This window comes from Pristiophorus japonicus, unplaced genomic scaffold, assembly GCF_044704955.1.
Source record: "Pristiophorus japonicus isolate sPriJap1 unplaced genomic scaffold, sPriJap1.hap1 HAP1_SCAFFOLD_42, whole genome shotgun sequence".
NCBI classification, from domain to species: domain Eukaryota; kingdom Metazoa; phylum Chordata; class Chondrichthyes; family Pristiophoridae; genus Pristiophorus; species Pristiophorus japonicus.
This window is the reverse complement of record NW_027254090.1, coordinates 3,848,432-3,856,519: the sequence shown is the minus strand read 5'-3', so window position 1 is coordinate 3,856,519 and position 8,088 is coordinate 3,848,432. Positions and strand designations below refer to the sequence as shown.

General features: G+C 41.8%; 1 non-coding gene across 1 annotated transcript; it reads right to left on the bottom strand.

Annotated features, from left to right (window-relative positions):
• Positions 1-7,640: 7,640 nt before the first annotated feature.
• On the bottom strand, positions 7,641-7,732 carry trnar-ucu (transfer RNA arginine (anticodon UCU)). Its single transcript is given in 2 exon segments — positions 7,641-7,676; positions 7,696-7,732. It is a non-coding gene; the product is annotated as a tRNA-Arg (tRNA).
• Positions 7,733-8,088: the final 356 nt, after the last annotated feature.

Sequence of the window (8,088 nt, the reverse complement as noted above, 5' to 3'; positions counted from 1 at the left end):
ACCAGAGGGCATTACTATAAGATAGTCACCGCAAAGTCAAATACAAATTATTTACGCAGATAATGGTGAAAATGTGGAACTCGTTACCACAGGGAGTGGTTGAAGCAAATAGTGTAGATATATTTAATGTGTGGGTTAGTTAAGGATTTGAGGGAGAAGGGAATAGAGCATTATGCTGATCAAGTTGCATGAGTAAAGGCAGGATAACGAGTTTTTAATTCCAGATTTGTTTAATGAACTGAATTAAATTCCCCAGCCGCCATGGTTGGATTTGTACTTGTATATCTGAAATACAAATACAGTAACATTACCACTGTGCTGCCGTGCACTAAGTTTCATCCCGGAACTGTGTAACTTTGTCAAGGGGATGAATGGCCTCCTTCAGCGCCTATGCAACAAGCTTGAGTGGCTGAATGAACTCCTTGTGCAACCTGCCTCTATGTGCTGTATATCCTTCTCCTTTTCCTATATAACAGGCTCGGGATTTTGAATGTCCTACTGCTTTTCCAGTGAAACAAACTATGTGGTTCAATGGCCTCCTCCTGTTCCTATACAACAGTTTCGAGGGGCTGAATAGCGTTTCCCTATTCCAAAAACTGTCTGGAAGATGCTGAAACACCCGCCTCATGTTCTTATGTAAGATGCCTAAAAAGCTGAATGGCTGCCTCCTGTTCCTATTCGACATGTTTGAGGAGATGAGAGCCTGCTCCTGTGTCAAAGATTTAAGGTCCTGTATTGCTTCTTCCAGTTCATGTGCGATAAGCTCACTTAGGATTACATTGGATTATTTCGCAGAAACGGCACATGCAGAGGCTGTTCAACTCAGCCAGTCGGCATGCTGCACTGGAGCCTCCTCTCGTCTTTCCTCATCTAAATCTATCAGCCGAACCCACTATTCCCTTCTACTGCAAATGCTCGTCTTGCATCTCCTTAAATGCAATGATGCTATTCGTTTCAACCACTCTCTGTAGTAGCGAGTTCCACAATGTCACCCTGCTTTGGGATTATGAGTTTCTTCTCAATTCCCCATCTGATTTAATAGTGACAATCTTATAATGATGGCCTCTGGTTATGTTCTTAGAGACAAGTGGAACACTCCTATTGTAGACATCATCAACTCCTTTCATAATGTTAAATGTCTCGATTAGGTCACCACCGTTCAAGGGAAACTGAGCCAGCCTGTTGATCTTACTCTGATATTGATCCGCTGGCTCTTCTGGTATTATCTTTGTAAATCTTCTGTGCATCCTCTGCAATGCCTCTATTCCGTGTTTATAATATGGCGACCAGAACAGTACACAGTCCTCTCCGTGTGGCCAAATTGACGTTCGACACAGTTTTAGAATAACGTCGTCACTTTACAATTTTACACGTCAAGAAATAAATCCTACAGGTTGCTTTGCTTTTGTATGGCCTTGCTAACCTGTGTCGTAACTTTTACAGTTTTGTGTAATTGTACTTTGCATTCCCCTTGTTCCTCTGCGGCAACTAGACTGTGCCGCCCGCCCCCCGCCAAATAATAAGTGACCTCCCCATTCCCCTTCCAAAATGTAATACCGCACATTTATAGAGTTAGAAATTAATTTGCCAATTATATGCGCATCTGCAAATTATTAATGTCCTTCTTAAATTTGTTGCAGTCGTCCTCAGTATTAACTATCCCACTCCCTAATTTGGTGTCATCCGCAAATTTAGAAACTGTGTTTTTGATTCCTAGTTCTAAATCGTTCATATAAATGGTGAACAACAGTGGTCGCAGACTCGATTCTTGTGGAGCACAAATACCCACATTCTGCCGCTATGAAAAACTAGCTTTTTCTCATACTCGCTGCTTTCGAAATTTTCTTTTATTCATTCATGCATGTGGTCATCGCCATTTGTTGCCGATCTCTAATTGCCGTTGTGAAGTGGTGGTGAGCCACCTTTTGCAATTGATTGGCTCGCGCAGCCATTGCAGAGGACCGTGAAGAGTCAACCACATTGCTGTGGTTAAAGAGTCACATATGGGCCCAGACTTTTCAGGACTGCAGCTTTCCTTCCCGAATAGAGATTAATGAGCCAGATGGGTTTGCTTTAAAATTCTCGATTTATTTAATTTTATTTAAATTCCCCTGCTCTCGAGGTGGGCTGAGATTTCATCTGTGCATTATTCGTCCAGCGACATAACCATCATGCTGCTATGATTGTCCTCGGGTTGTATAATTAACTTGAGGGGTTGGCGACTGAATAATTCCTCCTTTTCCGATGCAACAGATTCAACTGTTTAAATGGACTTCTTCTCCTCTTGTAGAACAGGCCTATGCAGCTGAACCGCTTCCGCCTGGCCTGTGCTTCAAGCTCGAGTGGTTAATAGACACCTCTTGCCCTTATGCACAGGTGAAGGGTTTACTATTGTTATGCAACTGCTCCGTGCGACCCAATGGATTTCGACTGTTCTTATATAACAGGCATAAGCAGCTGATTGCCTTCCTCCTGTCCTTTGTAAGCGGCATTAAAGATTAATGGACTTCACCAAGTCCTGTGGAACAGGCTCGATTGCTTGCTTCTGTATAACATACTCGAAGTGCCAAGAGAACTCATAGAATAAATTATTTTCGTGGGACTCAATACAACAAATTTGAGTGCCTTATATGCCATTGATTAGAAGTCCAATGCGCTATCAATTGCGCCACAGAGCTGCCCAATGTTGCAGCAATCAATACAAAAGGAACATAGTATTGATGCCGGAAATCTGAATTAAAAACAGAAAACTCTGCAAGCACTCAGCAGATCAGGCATAATCTGCGGACAGATAAATAGAGTTAAAGTTTCAGGTCAATGATCTTTCATCGCAACTTCTGTTTAAAAGAGATGTGGAGTCAGAGCAGAAACATTCTGTGTTCGTTTAAAAGAGAAGTGCTTTCAGTAGCGTATCAACCTCTGTCTGTTTGAGACAATTGTGTTCTCATAGAGCATAGTAATTTACAGCACGGAAGGAGGCCATATCAACCCATCCTGTCCGTGACGTCCAATAAAGAGCTCGCTAGCCTATTCCCACTGCTCAGTTCTCGGTCTGTAACTTTGTCGGTTACTGTACTTCACGTGTATATCCAAGTAATTTTAAATGTGGCGACGGCTTCTGCCTCTATCATTCCTTTCTGGCAATGAGTTCCAGATACCCACCACCATCTGGTGGAAACATTTCCACTCAAATCCCCTCTACAATACTACAAATTACGTTGAGTCTATGCCCCATGTTTTGTTCCAACCCTGCAAAGGGAAATAAATCCTTCGTATGCACTCTATCTAGGCCACTCATAATTTTATAAACTTAAATACGGTCCCTCCTCAGCCTCCACTTTTCCAAAGAAAACAACCCCAGCCGATCCAATCGATCCACACAACTATCATCTTCAATCCAGGCAACATTCTCTTAAACCGACACTGTAACTCACGAGTGCAATCAGATCATTCCAGTAATGCAGTGTTCAGAAAAGCACGCAGTACTTTAGCTGTGGCCTAACTGGTGCTTTACACAGTTCACGTGTAACTTCCCCGATCTTGTATTCTATGTCTCGACTAATAAAGGCAAGCATACTGTTTTGCTTCTTATTTATGTTATTTCCCTGGCCGGTTACCGTCAAAGATCAGTAGACATGCACTCCAACGTCCTCCCATTTAATGTGTACTCCCATGCCTTATTAGATCTCCCCAAATGCATTAGCTCATACTCCTCCGGTTTGAAGTCCATGAGCCACTCTTCTTCTCACCTGATCAGTTCATTGATATGTTCCTGCAAGTCTACAGCTTTCTTCCTCATTATCAACATTAACTTTTTGAACAAGCTTTTCGTCACCTGCACTAATTTCTAATTATGTGGCTCAGTGTCGAATTTGTATTGCATAATACTCTTGTGAAGTGCCTTGGGACATTTCACTACATTAGAGGTATTATATTAATACAAGTGGATGTAGTTGTTTAAAAGGTGTGATGCATAATTTTATGTCGAAATTGCATCACAGAAATAGAACATTTTCCCCAACTGGTTTTTCCGGAGTTAATGCTCCACACTAGCCACATTCACCTCATCCTATAGCATATCCTTCTATTCCTTTCTCATTCATGTGCTTAGGTAGCTGCGCCTTTAATGCATCTGTGCAATTCGCATCAATTCCTGCTCGTGGTGTCATCTTCTACATCCTCCCCACTTTTTTTAAGAAATTACTCTTAAATTGCCAACTGAATTTATCGGTGACAATCTTATATTTATGATCTCTATTCTGAAATCCTGCATCGGAGCAAATATTTTCTCCTTGTCGACCCTATCAAACCGCGTCATAAAGGTAAAGATACCTGCCTGGTCTTTTCCAGAGAAAGCTGCCCAGTCAGTTGAGTCTGTGCATATAAGTAAATCTTTTAAGTTCTGGGCTAATTGCTTCCTTTTGTGCTGTGAGATCCTATAATTCTACAATTTAATATTTCACATCGACTGAGACATGCAACAGGACAAGCATGCAGGCCAATTGTCTGATATTTAGCACCGAACACTAGACAATTAACTAAAGCATAATGTATAGCTGAAATGACTAAGTGGTTTCGGCAATAAACTTAAAATCCAATGTGATTTCGCCGTGCAGGTTCGATCCCTGCGCTCAGCGATTCTAAAGCAAACTGATTATTTTATCCCGAACATGTTCAAAATTAGTGATTGTTGCAAAGATCATTGAGAAATATAAACAAAATGTTAATAATGCCTTTCGAAAAAGAGCCCTGCAAGGTTGAGGTGGAAATCATCTTCAGCTGATGAGTTGACAATAACGACCGCAACAGGACTGAAACCTGCATTCTACTGATAACATCAGGTTTCTTGTCAAAATCAGAGGCTTTATTCATCAAGTTACGCGACCCTGCTGTTCGCAGCAGAATAATGCTCAGAATGAGCGTTTACAAACGGGAATTGTATATATTTCAGTTCCATACTTTGAACTGCAAACCAAACAGCGGCATTGAGCCATTCACTGATTGAATTACGAAAAGTCCCAAAATAAAGGAGATAATCGAATTTTCCTTTAAATGCTGGAAAAGTTCCGCAGTTCCATGTGCTCTCGGCAGAAACACGATTTTGCAGCATTGTTTCACATTATTGCAGTAACTGTGTGAGTTTCATTACTAAATGTTTCAGCTGCTCTAAAATAATAAAGCTAAGATACTCACAACGCCTTCCCCGTCCCCAAAAATAACAACTAAAGGCATCAACAGGGTTAAAACACGCGGCCTTGTAGTTATCAAGGCCACACTTAAATCAACCAAGCTAACCCGTCATGTTAACTTGCACTTGTATCGGCTATATAAGAAAAAACGAGCATTTCTACAGCTCTTGTCATATCAGGACTTCCCAAAACGTTACACAGCCAGTTAAGTACTTTTAAAGTGTGGCCACTGTTCTAATATAGGAAATATAAAAGCAGATTTACACTAGCAAGAAAGCACGACGTCATAATGAACAGATGTTGGTTGAGTGATATATATTGGCCACAGGACACTGGGGTGAACTCTCCTGCTTTTCTTCGGAATAGTGGGCTGGGAATTTTTAGGTCCAGATCGGGCCTGGGTTTAAGATCTCATCCGAAAGACAGCAACTTCGACAGTGCAGTGTTCCCTCACTACTGCCACTCCGATAGTGAAAAATCGACTTGACGTCCTCCTCACTAACCTGTCTGTCGCAGATACATTTGTCCATGGCAATCTTGGTAGGAGTGAACACAGCGCAGTACTTGTGGATACAAAGTCCTGTCTTCACACGGAGGACACTCTGCAACGTGTACTCTCGCACTATCACCGTCCTAAATGGAATAGATTCAGAACAGATCCTGCAGCTGAAAACTGGGTATCCATGAGGCACTGTCGGACATCAGCACCAGATGAATTTTATTCCTCACAATATGTAACATTATGGCCCAGCACATCCCTCACTCTCCCAGTATCTTTTAAAGAGGCTGATCCCACAGCCTTCCTTTTTCAAGAGAAAAAAGACTAGTCTGTTCATTCTTTCCTGATATAAATACGCCGTCTGTTCTGGTACCATCGTGCTAACTCTGCCCTGCAAACTCTGCAATGACTCTATTTCCTTTTTAGAATCTGGCGACCAGAACTGTTAGCAGTACCCTAAGTTTTGTTTAACCAAGGTTAAATACTAGTTTAGCATAACTTTGCTGCATTTCAATACAATACATCAAGAAATAAATCCTCCTGCTTGGTTTGCTTTTTTATTGGGTTGATAACATGTGTTGTAACTTTTAGAGTTTTGTGCATTTATACTCCGAAATTGCTTTTTTCCTTTCTGCCCCCCAGACTGGCACACTCCAATTCTTCGCAATTCCTCCTACCAAACTGTGTTACCTCACATTTATATGGTTTGAAATTCATTTGCCAATTGTATGCCCATTCTGGAAGCTTGTATATGTCCTCTTTTAGTTTGTTCCAGTCCTTCTCAGAATTGAGCATCCTGCTGATTTGGTGTCAACTGCAACATTTTGAAATTGTTGTTTTTGATTTGCAGGTTTAAATCTTTAGTAGAAAATGTGAACAAGAGTTATTCCAGCACCGATCTTGTGGAACACCACTACGCAACATCTGCCACATGCAAAGCTATTTTTTACCACTACTCTCGGCTTTCTGTCTTGAAGCCAGTTATTTATCCATTCATCTTGTTGTCTAATGACTCCACATTCACTGACCTAGCTTGAGGCATTTTTTTCTCCTGTCTAACAAACTAGAGGTTCTAATGTTTATTTTATAAATTCATGCATATGGGCAACGTTAATGAGGGCAGCATCTGTTGTTCATCTCTAGTTGCCCTTGTGAAGATCGTGGTGAGCCACCACATGCAAGTTAGTAACTCACGGGGCCATTTCCGAGGGCAGTTAAGTGTCAACTACGTTGCTGTGGTTCTGCAGTCGCATATAGACCTGCACCGGTAAAGAAAGCAGCTTTCCAACCCTAAAGCAGACTAGTAAACCATATGGGTGTGTTCCGAAAATGGTCACCATTACTGATAATTTTAAAATTTCTAGCTTTATATAATTGAATTTAAATTTAATTGCTTTCGTGTTGGGCGGTGAATTCCTCTCTCTGGATTACTCTTTCATTAAAATAAACATCATGCTTTTATGATTGGCCCCCGCCTGTGTAATGTGCTTGATGAATCCTCCTGTTCCAGTATAACAGGTTCGGGCGTCTGAAATCCCTCGTACTCTTTCTATGCCAAATTTCGAGGGGTAAATGTGCTTCGAATGTTCTTGTACAACAGGCTCAAGGAGCTGGATGACTTCTGCCTCTCCTCTGGATCAATGCCGAATAGTTACTTTCCTCCTTCTGTCACTGTATATCAGTCTCCCGGAGCTAAATGCCTTCCTCCTGTGCATTACAACTAGCTTGGGGATTCATGGACTCCTGCTGTCCATGTTTTGCAATCACGATTGCCTGCTCCTGCTTCTGTGTAATCGATTCAGGGCGCTAAGAGAACTCAGAGGAAAACAGGGTGGGATTGCAGCCACTTTTGGAAGAAGAAGTGCTCGGGCAGCAGTTTCCCTCTCTGAATTGTTGATATGCTGCAAAATGCATTGTGCGGCCCAGTAAACAGGAAAGCCTGATGCAAAATCCGACTCTGGTGGGACTCGAACCCACAACCTTTGAATACCTTACTAAACTCTTCACTAGAAGTCCAATGCGCTATCCATTGCGCCACAGAGCCGCCATGAGCTAAGCGAATACAAAAGTAAAATAGTGTTGATACCGAAATTGTAACTAAAAACAGAAAAATCTGAAAACACTTAAGTAGACCAGGAATAATCTGCGGAGAGCGAATCAATTTTCAAGTTTCAGGTCGATGAACTTTCATCGCAACTTGATCATTCTGTGTCTGTTTAAACGGGATGTGCCGTCAGTTCTGGATCATTCTGTGTCTATTTTAAAATGATGTGCTGTCAGAGACTCATAGAAATTTACACCACGGACGGAGGCCATTTCAGCCCACCATGTGCGCCCCGACTGAAAATAGCTATCCAGCCGAATCCCACTTTCCAATTCTTGTTCCGTAGCCCAGAAGAT